Source organism: Elephantulus edwardii, unplaced genomic scaffold (genome assembly GCF_000299155.1).
Source record: "Elephantulus edwardii isolate Elephantulus edwardi_28Jun2011 unplaced genomic scaffold, EleEdw1.0 scaffold00007, whole genome shotgun sequence".
Taxonomy (NCBI): Eukaryota; Metazoa; Chordata; class Mammalia; order Macroscelidea; family Macroscelididae; genus Elephantulus; species Elephantulus edwardii.
The window spans coordinates 24,280,475-24,297,657 of NW_006399757.1; the positions used below are offsets into that span (position 1 = coordinate 24,280,475).

The 17,183-nt window shown below is 39.5% G+C and overlaps 1 pseudogene; it reads left to right on the forward strand.

The window, feature by feature from the left end:
• Positions 1-11,164: 11,164 nt before the first annotated feature.
• LOC102860693 lies at positions 11,165-12,635 on the forward strand (annotated as a pseudogene).
• Positions 12,636-17,183: the final 4,548 nt, after the last annotated feature.

Sequence of the window (17,183 nt, forward strand, 5' to 3'; positions counted from 1 at the left end):
ACCAAGGACTGGTTTTGGTTCTTTTATTTGGTTTTAGCTTTGTTATGTTTTGTTTTGTTTTATAGTCCAAACCTTGGCAATCTTGAGTTATAAAGGTCTATTTCCTCAATATTTATTCCCAAAAAACAGAAAGGCAGTCTCCTGGAATACATACTCTTACTCAGCTCCAACTTGGTATATTAAAGAGATCATTAAGATCCTGTGTCTCTAACATAAAATTACAATATTGAATATCCCATGAACTGCCAAAACAAAAACAAATATGTCTTGGAGAAAGTCCAATCAGTGCTCTCCTTGGAGGCAAGGATGGCGAAATTTCTCTCATATATTTTAGGTATAATGTTAGGAGGGGGTATACCTTGAAAAGGGGCATCATGCTTGAAAAGGTGGAGGACCAGGAAAGAGAAGAAGTCCCTCAATGAGACGGTTTGACACAGTGACTGTAGCAATGGGCTAAAGTATGTCAGAAATTATGAGGATGACACAAGATAACATAGGGTTCAGATCCATTGTTCATAGGATCGTTATGATCGTATTTTACTTGATAGTACCTAACAACAACATAACATTTATCTCCCATGAGTAAGATGCTTATTACCCTCCAAATCTTAAGTTAAGAATGCTTTTCCAACATCAAACAAATGGATAGAAAAACTATAGTACTTTCACATAATGGAATATTATGCAGCATTGAAAAAAACAATTAACTCATAAAGCATTACACAACATGGGGTGGGGGGCTGGAGAACATCACGATGTGTGAAATATCTCAGTCACAAAAGGACAAACACCGTGTAACACCTCTGTTATATAAAAAAAAAATAGGACAGACATGGGGGGGTGGACAGAGAATGGGAAAAAAGTGAAAAGATAACAAACATTGCAGTAGAACAGATGAGAGGAAAAACTGTCTGAAAGGAATATATGATTAGGCATTATACTTATAACAATCTGAAATAAGGGGTGCACTGCTGGATGTGCTGGGGAAGGGGATGTAAAGGAGGGAGGGAAGAAAATGTGCAAAAAAGGAAAAAATTATATATTTTAAAAAGTTAACTGGAGGCAGGGCAAAGGAAGGAGAGAGGAAAATGTGCAACAATGAATGAATGAATGAAGAACTAATTTTTCTGTACAGTTTAGTTAAAATCACAATAAAATAAAGGAGATTTTTTAATTTAAATGTATTATTAATCTCAGTAAAAATTTACAGAGACTTTGGATTTCCATTCATTCATTGTTGCACATTTCTCCCCTCCCAACCCTCCTCCCTAGTACACTACCCTCTTGGAAAAGTAAAACAAAAATTATTTCATTGTTTTACAAACCCTCCCCTAGGTCCACTCTACCATGTAGCCTTCACTCTAGACTCCTGTCATGACAAAAATACCTAATTACATATCCCTTTTAAACAGTTTTCTCCCTCATCTATTTCAATGCAGTATACATTATTGAACCCATCTTTCTCAGTCTCCCCCCAACCCTGAGGTCAGTCCTGTTTTACAACAGTGGCACCGTGCAGTATTTGTCCTTTTGTGACTGAGATACTTCACTCAGCATAATGTCCTCCAGGGTCACCCATTTTGAATAATATTGCACGAGTTCCTTGTTTTTCAATGCAGCATAGTATTCCATTGTGTGAATATACCACAGCTTCTCTATCCATTCATTTGTTAATGGGCCCTTAGGTTGTTTCCAACTCCTTGCTATTGTGAATAAAGCCTCAGTAAACATGGGTGTGCATATATCTGCTTGGAGGTCAGTTATGGTTTCTTTGGAGTATATTCCCAGTAGTGGAATTGCTAGGTCAAATGGTATCTCTATTTGCAGCTTCTTGAGAAAGCACCATACCGCCTTCCACAGTGGTTGCACCGAGATTTTTTTTTTTAAAGATGCATTTCAAAGATAAAATACTCTAAAAGCAGAGTGTAGGGTTATGATAAGCCTAAATTTGGAACTGGTTTTGCTACGTTCTGGCTGTGGGATTATAGGTGAGTTAATTGACCTCTCTGAACTTCATCATTCTCATCTATAAAGTGCAGATTCTAGATTGGTTTACTCAAAGTGTTCTTGGGCATACATTTACTATGTGCCAAACACAACTGCAAATACTGGAGATAAGAAGATAAGTAAGTGTCCTTTAATCTAGAACATTTCCTCAGCCTTCTTTGCCCTTCATTGCGTTGGCATTTTTCTAAGTGAATAAACCATTCATTTTCAAATATTTGTCAAGTATGACTCATCGGATATGGCTCAGTGATTACATTCAGGTAATGCATTTTTGGCAGGAATTTCAGACAAGGGAATGTTTTTCATCAAATGCATCTCACCTCGAGGCTAATGCTGGAGGTGTGTCCCATTATCAAAGTGCAGATTTCTCCACTATAGAATAACTATTTCATCCTAATTAATTAATTAATTAGGATACGTGGAGACTATGGAAACATGAAAGCGGCTATTATTTGCCATCTTATAGTTGACCCTCAACTGGGTTCTCAGAGGCTATAAATTGTACCGATATGCAACACCATGATAGATGGAGAAAAGAGTAAAGTTCTCAACGATTTAATGTTACTTGGATCCATAATCAACAACTATGGTAGCAGCAGTAAAGAAATCAAAAGACGTGTTGCTTTGGGAAAATCTACTGCCAAGGACTCTCCAAACTGCTAACGACCAAGGAGTCAGTTTAAAGACTAAGGAGTGCCTGATCCAATCCATGGTTTTTTTCAATTATTTTCTATTCATCTGAAAAGTTGGGCAGTGCAAGAAAATGAGAACTGAGGCTCAAATGGAAACTTGTAAACTCATGTTCATGGCAGCGTTATTCACCATCTCAAGATCATGGAAACAGCACAGATGTCCTACCACAAATGACTGAATTGAGAAGTTGTGGTGTATTCATACAATGGAATACTATACAGCACGCAGGAGTAACCATTTTTTAAATGATTATCTAACTTGGGAGGGACTGGAAAGCATTATTTTGAGTAACTACATTCCACAAGGACAAATACTATATAAAACCATTATTGTAGAATGAATATGAGGATCCAAGGCGTGAGGCGGAAGCAGAGGGGTGAGGATAGGGTGAACTGTTAATCATAGGGCTGCACCATTCGATGGGTGTTGTGGTGAAGGAAATGGGAAGGATCTTTTGTGAAAAACAATGCATTCAAACTTTATAAATAAATCAGTATAATTTTTTAAAAGAAAACAAACAAACAAACAAAAAAATCCAGACATAACATTGGTCAACATCTGTGCACCAGATGATAGACCTGCTAAATACATAAAACATCATTAACAATTTTGGGGGGAAATGGGAAGATTTTTTTATGAAAAGCAATATATTTGAATTTTGTAAATAAATCAGTATAAAGTAATTTTTTTTAAAAGTTAGACAATGAAAAAAGACAACAGAAGATGAATTGATGATTCCTTTGAATTATACAACTGGAGTAGAGTCCCGAGTGTCCCATGGACTACCAAACGAGCAATCTGTCCTGGAGGAAGTGTAACCAGGGTGTGCTCCTAAGAGGTTCCACCAAGTCAACTCTGACTCACAGGAAACTTACTGACAACAAATAAAGCCCTGCCAGACCCTGTGTCACCTCCACACACTCTGCTGCGCATAAGCCCACTGTGACAGAACTGTGTCAATCTATGTTCTTTTCTTTAAAAAATTATATCTTATATTGCTTTGCATACAAAATTCATATACATTGTGTTTCACACACACACACACACACACACACACACACACGAAGATAAGACAGTCTTTTTTCCTCAAGAAGAATCTACTTTAGTGAGTAAAACACCACACAACTACAACAGATCTATGGTAAAGGCACAGAGTGTTCACCCGTGTCTAGGTCTCCTTTCCTACTAGCATTGTGAGAGAATTACACCTTTTGCCCCTTCAGAGTTACAGCAAAATACAGTGTGAGTCTGTGGGATTAGAGTGGGAGTTATACAGTTACTTCTGAGCCAATATATCTCATTGTCAGCACAATACCTTCCAGTACTCTCTTCTTCTGCCATATAAACCAAAGACGTGTTTCCAGGTAGTACAATTGCGAGCTAGTGGAGTTAGAGGCATGTTTACGGCAGATAAGCCATACCATATCCTGGGTGACCCTTGAAGGAGAGATATCAATGAGCAGTTTCTATCACCAGCCATGAGACAATATTCAGCAATTTAAAACTAATTACCGCAGGCACCATTTTCCGATATGCCTTTGGGTGGAGTCTCTGCTAGCCTGAGTCACTGATAATCTGTTTGGAAAGTGAACCATATCGATAGCCAACTTTGACTGACAAGTACTAAATTGTAATGTGGTAAGCCAGAGAACGTTGAGACTTGTTAAGTTACTGCAAGGAGTTCCAGTGGCACCATAGTTAAATGGCTGCTAATGGAAATGTGGATAGTTTGAAATCACGAGTCATTCCACACAAGAAGTATGAGGCAGTTTGCTACTGTAAAACCTCACAGCCTCAGAAATCCTTTGGGGCAGCTCTACTCCATGAGCTCATTATGACTTAGAGTCAATTTGACAAGAGTTGGATATAGCAATAAATCACTGCAGCATGATCTATCCTGGCTAATTCATCAACAACCCAGTAAAAGTGGTTCTGAATGAGCCAAAGATTGACTAATTGCTAATGGATGACCAAGAGAACATCAGGGGAAGAAGTGAGGAAAGAATAATCAGAACAGAGGAAAGCAGGAGCAAAAGCCTAGAGGCTAGAACCCTTCGGATAGGGATAGCAAGTAAATTAGAAATTGTTTAGGAGAGGTAGAATGCAGAGTTAGACAAAGAGACTGCAAAAGTAGATGAGAAACTTTGAAGGAACTTGTGAGCCATGTTAGTAGCTTAGCTTTTATCCTGCTTGTTGTTGTTGTGTGCCACGGAGTCTGTGGTGTTAAGGGTTTATTTTTCAAAATGACTAGCCATTGACTTTGATTTTCCCATGTGAATGTGTAGAAGTATGCAGAGAGGGTGTGTTAGCTTGCCCACAAGGGGATTGGCTAGTCTCTCCACTAAATTGAGCAGATTCAGTGGCAGACATAGGGAAGATCACCACCAGAAAAGAAGAAACAGAGTATGAAGTGTGTGTCCTTCCGGGTCGAGGGTTCCTGCACCACTCAGATCGAGGCCTACAGGAGCAGCAGCAGCCATTGAGGCAGAGAACTAGAGATGCCGCAAGAGAAGGAGTTGACCTTTGGACTGCCACATCACAGAGCCAGAGCTAAGACCCTTTGTCCAAGCTTGAGGGATGAGTGGGAGGGAGAGCCATAACTGGAATTCTTTGGCATAACTGACTTCACTAGGATCTTTGTGACTCTGGCCTAAAGCCATAGTGAAATTGAAGGCTGAGTTGCTTGCAAGCACTTTTCAACAGCTGTCCTGACCGAGTGATTGTATTCTGCTACTAATCTAAATTCTAACATTTTGGCTCCCCTAATATGGTTCTGTATGGTTTGTGCAACAAATTTCAGAGCCAGTAAAACAGTAGCATTGGTAGTAGGATGAGTAGACTGAGGTATAGACGTATGAGGAACATGTCTGACTTCATGGGAATTGGGCTGGGGTTTTTTTTGTTTTGGTTTTTTGTTTGTTTCTTTCTTTCTTTTGGGGTTTTTTTGGGGAGGGAATTGGTTTTGTGCTATGGATGTTGTTGATCAGGACAGTTCCCCTTTGTAGAGTTGGTATAGATCAGATATGGCTACCCCCAAGCCACATTTGCTCTTTTTATAGAGTTGGAACCAACTCATAACTGACCCTCCAGGAGGTTTTCAGAGGCAGTAAATCACGTGAGGAGAGACAGCCAGTCCTTCTCCCACTGAGGAGCTGGTGGATTCAAACTGTGTACCTTTGGGATTGCAGCACATTCACAATGCATTTAAGCAAAAGAATGACAAGCTCATTTGTAGCTAAGCAAAGAAGGTATTGAAGTAGACTGATGAAGGAAACCCAAATGAAATTAACTTATGGAAAGCACCTACCGTAGTACCTGGCAGACAGAAGTACATCACTTCCCTTTCCCCATCCTTCATGAAATATTAATGTACTTGAAACCTGGAAATCTTATTTTTAAAATTCTAGAAGCAAATGCATTTGTATTAAGACTGTATGTCTAAGGACATCTCTTGTAGGTTTTCCCATGGCGGTGGGGGACAAACAGCAAATAAATAAACCCAAAAGACTAAAGAAAACCTGAATATGCATCAAGATGAAGTTGGTCAAATAAATTGTGGAAAATACTCTTTCATATACCATTAAGAAGAATGAAAGATATTCTAACTGAGCTGGGAGGATAAACAAATTACAGTTTAATGTGAGATATATAATTTCATTTTTATAGACGTAAACCAGATTCCCAAGCCTCTTTATGTAACCAAGATATATTTTAGTGCCCATTTGTGCCAACCTGTTGCAAAGTAATAAGGGCCACTCAATGTCATTTCAAGAAACTTGCAGCATTACCATTTTCACAAGTATGTATTACTTTTATAATTTATTTTATTTTTTTTTGCACTCCACGTTATCTTTATTGTTAAAATGTAGTGATCAAGATCAAATAGTGTATGTGCTAGAAACTCACTCTTCCAATCTTTCTTACATTTTAAGACACACACTGTGATGTCAAGTCGGTCAGTCAGTCACATTTAAGCCTATTTTTGTACTATGACTAGGTTAGGAAATGAAAGTCTGAAGAAGCTCTCTGTCTTTTGCAGTGGCAACACGTAGTTGCTGGAAGTTCAAGTTTCTGACATAATACTAGATTAAAGGCTGGAAGTAGCAGTGCTGATGGAGCAACAATTTTTTCTTGGTGGTGTATTTTGTTTTGTTTTGTTTTTAAATAATTTTAATGAGCATTTACAGAGATTTTGGATTTCCATTCATTCATTGCTGCACTTCTCTCCCCGCCCAGCCCTCACCCTTCCCCCCCACCCCAGTTTGCTCCACTCTTTCAAAAGTAAAAGAAACACTCCTTCCCTGGTACACAATCCCCCGCACCCCTCCCACTGCCCCAAGTACATATAATTTATTTTCAATTAAAGAAATTAAAAGGAAAAAAAAATACTATACTGGAGACTGCAATGGTAATGTTGTTTCCTATCTAGTTGTTTTAATTGCCAAAGCTTAAAAACAATCTTCTAGCCAGAAAACTGAAGTCTTTTGCCAGCTGAAGTTTCCTCTTCCTTCTGGAACATAATTGTTTTCAGACATCATGTTCTACGTGCATTCTCTGTGATTAGTAATTCCAATGAATTGGACCAGACTCTCAAGGGATTAAATAGATCTAGACCGTCAAAACTAATTTCTCTCTGGGAGGAAACCTGTTCCATTTTAGGAAATGAATGGACCTTCCCATCAGGAAAAGTGAATTACCTTAACTTTTGGAGAAATGGCAGCCAGTCTTCCAAAAATGTTCATTAGCCTTAATAAAAGGGCATGCAAATCAAGCTAAATCATTGAAGGTACCTTGAGTGCTGAGAGCATAGGCATTGCTTCACTTGAACTCAAGTACTGATACAGTCATCTGGTAGTCCTTTACACCAGGCACTGTGAAAAATAATAGACCTTGTCTTTCCAAGATCACAGTCTTAAGAGATAGTAAATAAGGTGCTGAATTTCAGGTGTGCTTGGAAAGGTGGAGGGTCATGGAAGGAGAGGAAGATTCTCAATAAGACGGATTGACACAGTGACTCCAATGGACAGCTCAAGTATGTCAGAGAGATGGTCAGGATGGCATTGGATAGAGTGAGGTTCAGATCCATTGTTCATAGGGGTCACACTGACTCCTAGGCAACTTAACAGCACCTAACAACAAAAATAGGATGGCCAAGTAGAAATATCTAATGTCTATAACAAAGGAGAAAGAGCTGAGCTGGAGCTATAAACTTGAGAGACAACCATGTAATAGAGGAAAGGGCAGGCAAAGGCATACAGAATGAGTTGGGACCCAGAAGGCACAGAAAGTGGTTCCTATGAGAGCTGACTAACAGTTAGATTCCGTTTGGAATGCATGGAAGAGTCCAGAGCCCGGGCATGAGTTTAAATCTTGGCTGTATCCTTTTCTGACTGGCCTCCTTGAACATCTTACCTAACTTTTCTAATTCTCCATCTTTTCATCTGAAAATTCCATTTGATAATTGTTGCTCCTCCTCTAAAGTTTTGCCTTTCCGGCCTATACCAAAGCACTCCAGGTTGTTCCCTGTCACTGCTTCTATTAGCACAGCCACCTGAGGCACATCTGGATCCTGGATGAAGTGAGGAATAGGCAAGAAAGAGCAGCATAGAGAGAAGGGGCCCTTGCAGAAGAGGAAAAGAGGTGGTTAGAGGCAGCAGTCATGCCAGAGGTAAAATAAAAGTAGATCCAAAATGCTTCCACAAGATTTCATAAGAGGAAAGCCATTGGAACGGAGCCAAAGTGGTTTCAAAGCAGAAGCTGACCATTTCCATAACTCATCACCTGAGATATCCAGGCAATCAAAGGTTTTGTTAATCAGAAAGCCAAACCCACTGCCATCCAGTCAGTTTCCATTCACAGTGACCCTCCATCAGTTTCCGGAGAGGAAACTGTCCATCTTTCTCCACAGCAGGGGTGGATTCAGACTGCCAGGTTTATGGTTAGCAGCTGACATGTGACTCACTGCTCCATCAGAGCCCCTTAAGGGAAGGCTAAAGGAGGCAAAAGCAAGCTTTTTGATTTTGCTTTCTTCTAAGTATGAAAGAAGTATAAATTGCAGTTGTTTTTATTGTTAAGTGTCATTCATTTGAGTACAACTCATCACAACCCCATGAATGACAGATCCGAGTCCTGTATTATCCTATGCCATCCTCACCATCTGCTATACATTTTGAGCCCATTGCTGCAGTCACCATGTCAATCCATCACTGACCCTCTACCCTTCCAAACATGATATCCTTTTCCAAGGAGGAACCTTTCCTAAACAACCTGTCCAAAATATGAGAGATACCTTTTGAAATCATTGCCTCCAAGGAGCACTCTAGCTGCATCTTTTCTAAAACATATCTGTTCATTCTATTGGCAGTTCATGGGATATTCAGTACTCTTCTCCAGAAGCATAAATATTAGCTTTGTCCATCATCTAAAAATACTTGTATTTCTCTACATCATATTTACATTGTGTAAGTTGTAAGAATAATAGACTCACCATGTGGCACAGTCTATATTTCATATTATTTCAAAGCCTTTTATTTCCATGTTGTTGTTGGGTCTCATCGAGTTGTAACCTACTCACAGCTGACCCTCCAGTGGGTTTTCAAAGACAGTAAATCACATGAGAGACAGTCCGTCTTTCTTCTGGACAGTAGCTGGTGGATTTGAGCCAGGTACCTTTGGGTAGGCAGCATAACATTTTTGTATTATCAGGTAGAAATGCTCCATAGCTATCTGTACCATTAACCCAAAGGCTTTAAAACTCTGACAGTTCAAATCCATAGAAGAAAGATGTGCAGTTTCCTTCCACTGCAACATAAAATCTCAGAAGCCTGACTTTGCCAGTGAGTTTTAGTTTTAAAGTCTTTTTAGATATGTCACATAATTAAAAACAAAACAAATCTTGCTTCTTATATATGCCAAAATCTCTTACCTAAATATAAAGGTACATAAGAAACAAAATACATATGCAGGACGACAAAGGATTATTTTAATCAAGTTAATCAAGACCTCCTTCAAATCAGTATGAAAAGGACTGGTGACCAACAGAAAACTGACAAAGTATACAAGCTTCAAGTACACAGAAAAGGAACTAAAAAGGCCTCTCAAAGATCTGACCAGATGCTCCATTACAGTTCTCATAAGAGAGATGCAAATTAAAAGTTCATCCAGGAAAGTTTTTCACTCCTCAGACTGACAAAGATCCAGGAGACTGATAGGCTCATGTGCTGACTACTGTGTAAGGAATAAATGTTCCACTCTATGCCAAGTGCATGGAACCTGTATAACCTCTATCTGTCTATCTCAAAAATTACCTATTATCTTTTGAATCAGTAATTCTAGGAAGCTATTCCCGTCAGTCACATGTGTGAAGTCACGCATGGACAAGATTATTCATTGTAGGCTTATCTGTAATAACAAAAGGTTGGAAACAACCTAAAACTCCACCACAGGGGACTGATTAAATAAATGGGATATAAGTGTTAAAAAGGATGAGGCAGCGCTGAAATACCAATTAGGAATTTTTTAAGCACATGTAGTAACCAAAACAAAATACTGATTAAATTAGTGTGCTACCATTTATTGTTGTTGTTAGATGCCGTCGAGTGAAGTAAGACTCATAGTGACCCTTTGAACAACAGATCTGAAACCTGTACTTTCCTGTGCCATCTTCACCATTCCTGACACACCAGAGCCCACTGCAACAGTCATCATGTCAATCCACCTGGTCAAGGTTCTTCCTCTCCTTCGCTGATGCTCCACCCTTCATGTCTCTCTCCAATGAGTAGCCCCTCCTAGTAACATGTTTGAAGTATGTGAGGCAAAGGCTCATAATCCTTGCTCCCAAAGAGCACTCCAGTTGCACTTTCTCTAAGACGTATTTGTTTGTTCTCTTGACCATCCATGGGAAGTTCAGTGTTCTTCTCCAACACCACAGCTCAAAGGAATCAACTCATCTTCTGTCAGCTGTATTCATTGTCCAGTTCTCAGATGCATAGCAAGTGACTAGAAAGACTATGCCCTGAATCAGATGCACCTTAGTCCTCAAACTCCATAATTTGGAGAGGTCCCTAAATGCACACTTTCCCAGTGCAATGTGTCTCCTTCATCTTACCATTTATTAGGACTATAAAAATAAATCTAAGGTACTTTGGAGTGAACCTAACAAGAGATACAAAAGTTCTATACAAAGAAAACTACAGAGCGTTTCTACAAGACACAATAAAAGACCTAACGAAATGGAAAAATATGCGCTATTCATGGATAGGAAGACTCAATATGATGAAAATGATAATCATGAGGTGGAGCGGGGAGGATGAGTCCTGGAGCGTGAGGCTTGTGCTGCTCTCCAAGTGTGCGATCTCTGCGTGCGCATGCGCCCTGATCTCCACTGCCGCCCTGCAACCCTGATGTCAACGGGCGGATCGCAGCCCCAGAAGGGATGGCGCCCAGGTCTTGGTCAGTGAGCAGAATGAGCACCTCACAGGAACAGAGTGGATGCTCCAGTAATCGAGAGCTGCTTTTGAGATGTTGTGATGCACAAAGAGATTTGGAACTTGCTATTGGTGGAGTTCTACGGGTTGAACAGCAGATTAAAGATAATCTCCAAGAGGTGAAAGCTAAAATTCATAGTTGCATAAGTCGTCACCTGGAATGCCTTAGAAGCCGTGAGGTATGGTTGTATGAACAGGTTGACCTCATCTATCAGCTTAAAGAGGAGACACTACAGCAGCAAGCTCAGCAGCTCTACTGGTTATTAGGTCAGTTCAATTGCCTTACTCATCAGTTGGAGTGCTCCCAAAACAAAGATCTAGCCAATCAAGTTTCTGTGTGCTTGGAGAGACTGGGCAGTTTGACTCTCAAACCAGAAGATTCAACTGTCCTCCTGTTTGAAGCTGACACAACTGCTCTACGTCAGACCATCACTACATTTGGATCCCGGAAGACCATGCAAATTCCTGAGCACCTGATGGCTCATACTAATTCATCAAGTATTGGAACCTTTTTGGAGAAAAGAGGTTACGTTCCGGTGCTGGAGCAGAAATCATCGTCCAGCACCACAGCTGTCCCTCCGAGTGAATGGCTCCTTGGAAGCAAACCTGTTAATTTGCATCAGGCTCCTTATGTTCCTAGCACCAATCCCCAGGACTGGCTCACCCAAAAGCAAACCTTGGAGAATAATCAGACTTCTTCTAGAGCTTACAATGTCCTCAATAATGTCTGGGGTGACCAAAAAGGCTTAGAAAACTGGCTTCTCAGGAGTCTGCAACAAGAAGTTCCTGAAAAACAGAATTGCCAAAAAAGACAACATTTGTTCTACTAGTTCTTTCTCCACTGAAGCTGAAAAAGTTGGAGAACTTGAGCTTCTTGAGCAAGAGGTAGACCTTTCTGATTGGCTCTTGACTCCTCAGGAATGCTATAAGCTGGAGAAACCTGAGAGTGGCAGCTATGAAGCCAGTGAGAAGTTTAAGCTTTTATTCCAAGATTTCCAGAAGTCCTATAATGTTAGTGATTGGCTTGCCAAGCCTGACTCCTGTACCAATTGTCAGGGCAACCGGCCCAAAGGTGTGGAGATTGAAAACTTGGGAAATCTAAAGTGCCTGAATGACCACCTGGAAGCTAAGAAACCACTCTCCACCCCAAGCATGGATTGGCTTGTCGAGACCCATCAGGAACCATGTAAAGTAGAAGTATGCAGAGCCAATGAGCCCTGTGTGAGTTTTTCAGAATATGTTTGTGATGAAAATTGTGAGAAAGCAGCTCTGTGTACATGGCTTCTGAGGAAAGAAGGAAAGGATAAAAATGGGATGCCGGAAGTATTACTTACACCACCCATACCAGAGGAACGTAACTTCCGCCCAACAGTTTGTGATCTCTTTGCCTGTATGCAACTTAAAGTAGATAAAGAAAAATGGCTGTATCGTACTCCTCTACAGATGTGACAGATACTAACCCTGGGAACCTTTCCTGAGAGCACCACATGCCTGCGAGCCCAGCAGTGATCACACCTTGCCAAATCCTTGTTTCTGAATGTGATCAGCCAGCTAACCTTTCCTGTCTTAATTTTGAACTAGTGAAGAGAATAAGTGATCACATAATGAGTTCACATGTAGACGCAAAAGGCTGATAAATTGAGGAGATTCAATTCCTGCTTGCAGAAGTATTACATAATTTATTCCTACATTAGAAACACAGCATCTTTTTTTCACAAGCCTTTACAACTCCTTAAATTGAATTGTTACTTCAAGTATAATAAAAGCACTGTAGTTTTAAAAATTAAAAAAAAAGGAAAATGATAATCATACCAAAAGCAATATACATGTTCAATACAATTTCAATCCAGACACCAAATTAATTTTTCATGGGGATTGAAAGGGAAATTGTCAAATGTATTTGAAGAGGCAAGAGACCAGACCCCAAAGAAACAAAACACTTCTGAGAAGTAAAAATGAGGTGGGAGGCACAGCACTCCCTGACCTCAAAACTTACTACAAAGCAGTCGTAATGTAAACAGCATGGTACTAGTACGATGACAGATACATAAACCAATGGAACAGACTTGAGAACCCAGAAATAGAGCCAGCTATCTATAGTCAACTGATATTCAAGAAGGAAATCAAAGCTATCAAATGGAGAAATGACAGCCTCTTCAACAAATGGTGATGGTAAAAATGGACTTCCACCTGCAGAAAGCTGCAAAAGGATTCACATCTCACACCATAAACAAAAGTCAACTCAAGATTGATAAGAGACCTGGGAGTAAATCCCAAAACCATAAGGTTCATAAGAGAGAAACTGGCATTAAGCTTAGAAGCCTTAGTGTACAATAAAAAAGAGACAAATACAGCCAGAACTGCACAATGAATGGAATCATCTAAAGATTAACTCTCTGTGCACATCAAAAACTTTTTCCAACAGAGTGAAAAGAAAACCGACCAACTGGGAACAAATATTTGGTAATACCATCTCAGACAAGAGTCTTATAATGAAAGTTTGCAGAATACCCCTTGGCCTCCACAAGAAAAAGACTGGTAACCCAATTACAAAATGTTGCCCATGGAAAAGACATGGAAAGAATTTGCACAGAGAAAGATATTTGAATGACCAACAGATACATGAAGAAATGCTCAAAATAACTGGGAATAAGAGAGATGCAAATAAAAATCACAATGAGATACCAACTCACTCCAGTAACAGTGCAAAGTTTAACAGGGCAGCAAGTAATAAATGTTGGAGAGGATGTGGTGAGATAGTAACTCTTATACATTGTTGGTGGGATTATAAAATGGTACAACCATTCTGGAAAGCAGTTTGGCACTTCCTGAAAAAGCTGAACATTGAAATTCCACATGACCCAGCTATTCCACTGCTTGGCATATACCCTAAGAAAATGATAACTGAGGCACAAACGGAGACTTGTACAGCAATGTTCATAGCAGTGTTATTAACCATCACAAGAACATGGAAACAGCCCAGATGTCCAACCCAAATCAAATGGATTAAGAAATCATTTCACTTTCATACAATGGAATACTACACAGCATGCAGGAACAACGATTTTGTAAATTATTACCTAGCTTGGGAGGAACTAGAGAGCATTATGTTGAATGAACTGACTCAGTCTCACAAGGACAAATATTGTATGAAAGCATTATTGTAGAATGAGTATGTCAATTCAAGCGAGTGGTGGGAGGGTAGAAGCAGAGGGATGAGGATGTGCAGCAGGGTGTGAGAGGGGTGGATTAATCATGAGGTTGTACAATTTGATGGGGGGGTGAGGGAAATTGGAAGAATCAGGTCTGGGAAACAATGTATTTGAATTCTGTAAGTGAACTAGAATAATACAAAAAATAAATTTAAAAGAAAACAAATCTAGGGAAGACCTTACAAATGTGTAGTGTTTGGTAAAGAAATCACCAGAAAGCAGTTAACAGATTGGTTGACTTGGGCATGAGAAAAGTGACTTTCACTGAGTATCCTTTGTTATCTTCTTACTTGTATGGTATAGGCATCTATAGCCTCTAGAAGGACGGGAGGGGAACAAGGAAGAAAGAAAAGAACATTACTAAATAGAAGAACATTATATTTAAAAATAAAATTAAATCTCTGAGGTATTTTACTTCCTTGAAGGGATAGGGAGCTGTTTCTGTTTCTTTTTATTTTAAATTTACTTTCCCTTTCCAGCTTTGTCTACCTGATTCTTTCCCCTTTTTCCTTTCTCCTTCTTGGTGTCAGGCAATAGTAACAACACCTCTTTCTAATGTAACAATAACAGCAAAAACAATCAGAACCTACTGGCAATCCAATATATGCCAAGAACTGTGATGCAGGAATATAATTTCATCTAATTCCCACAACCACTCTCAGGAGGTAAGTTTCATTTACTGCCGTTTATAAATAAAAGAACTTGAATAAAGGGAATCAACTACCTTACTAAGGCCACACAATTTGAATCTGGGTTTTAAAATGAGTCTTTCTGTCTCCGACCGTCATTGTTTTTCTCTAAGCTGTATTTCCTATGATACAGAATAGATGCATAATTTTTTTCAAATATGTTGAATAAAATATTACAGACTATATACTTAGACTATGCTCCTTATTTGCAAGTCAGGTGATTTTAATATTTTCTATACCTTTTTAAAAGTGTATGCAGAAGAAAATCTGATGAATTGGGTTTTATTTTTACTTTACAACTTTTTAGTGCCTATTTTCAACCCCTTGCATTCATTCATTCGTCCTAAACACCTGCCAAATTCAAGTCGTTGTGTTGTATGTTCAGGCTGCAAAAGCAGAGCCCTCACAAAACTCACCCAAAATAGTAATAGCTAATATTTAGTGATATTAAATGGTCTTGGAGGGTCAGCTATGAGTTGTTTAATAGAATTGTGTCCAGTAAACAAGTCTCTACACAAATCTGTTCCTTCAAGTATTTGGATAAATACCTAGGAATGCAAAAACAAATAGCAGGGGGTTTGTATTTGTTTTATTCTTAAGAATCAACACACTCATTTCTACATGGCTGTACCAATTTGCATTCCAACCACCAATGAATGGGAGCTCTGGTGGCCTAGTGGCAAGAAGCTATGCTGTGATCCTGAAGGCAAGGGGTTCAAGGCCACCAGCTGCTCTGCGGGAGAAAGATAGGCAATCTCCTCCTGTGTGATTAACTGCCTCTGAAAACCATCTGGAGGGTCAGCTATGGGTCAGTTTCAACTCTCCACTACTCAACAATCACCACCACCAATGAATAAGCATTGTACTTTACCCACAACCTCATTAGCTTTTATTTTCTCTATCATGACAGTCAAGGAAGTTCTAGTCGGTAGGGAGTTGGCTTGATGAGAGAAAGAAGTGGGAAATCTCCTTGTGTGAGATTTTACAGTCTTGGAAACCCAAAGGGGGATCAGCCATGAGTCAATCTCAACTCAATGGCAATGACTTTGAGTTTTCTTTATCTTTTTTTTTTTTGCATCATAGCCATCTTAGTGTGACTAAAATGACATCACATTGTGGTTTTGATTTATATCTTTTTGATGGCAGTTCTGGTGTGTCATCAATTCAGAACCAACTCATAGCTGACCCCAAAGTGAGTTTTCAGAGGCTATAAATCACACAGGAGGCGATTACCCATCCTTCTCCCATGGAAGAGCTGGTAGATTAGAACCACATGCCTTTGAGATTGAAGCACAGTTTCTTACCACTAAGCCACCAGAGCTCCCTTCTCTGATGGCTAGTGACACTAAACATCTTTTCACAAGTTTAGTGGCTTTTTAATGTATTCTTCGGGTCTTTTGCCCATTTTGTGATTGTTTTAGTTGTTTTTTATTAAGTTGCCAGTTTTAAATATATATTCACAGAATCACTATGAGTAGTGCTTGACTCAATAGCAATCAACAATAATAACAATAACAACAACAATTATATATATATATATATTGCTACTGAATCATGTCTTGGATCAGAGCAGAGGCTGAGCCTAACTTGTCTAAAGTATCAGATAAATTCAAGACTAAGGAGGACGGCCCTAGGGAGGGAATTAGAAGCTACAATATGCAGCAGGTTCTGCTTTGACACTGTCCTGTTCCCAAAAGAAGCTGATGAGTTTAAAGCTGCTGTGGAGCAAAAATTCTGAGAATGGGATGAGAAGTGTCTTGTGAGATTTTTAGGGCCCCCAAGGATTTCTTGGTCAGACATCAGAAAATTAGCTTTTGACTGTATCAGAATCACGAGGAATCACTTTTCTTAATGTTATCTTTGGCACTGAGGTTTGCTGGCTGTATCCTCCTGACTCATCTCCGTTACAGTTCTGTCACATGTTTTGAGGGCTTTGCTTTAGGAACACAAACATCCCTTTAATCAAACCGCCGGCTCTCTTGTTATAGTGCGCACTGATGACAGGAATCTGGTTGACACTTGACATTGTCAGAGCCAAGTTTCAGAATATTGGATAAAATGTAAAACTCTCTTAATTGAAACTTGGTTCTGTCTTA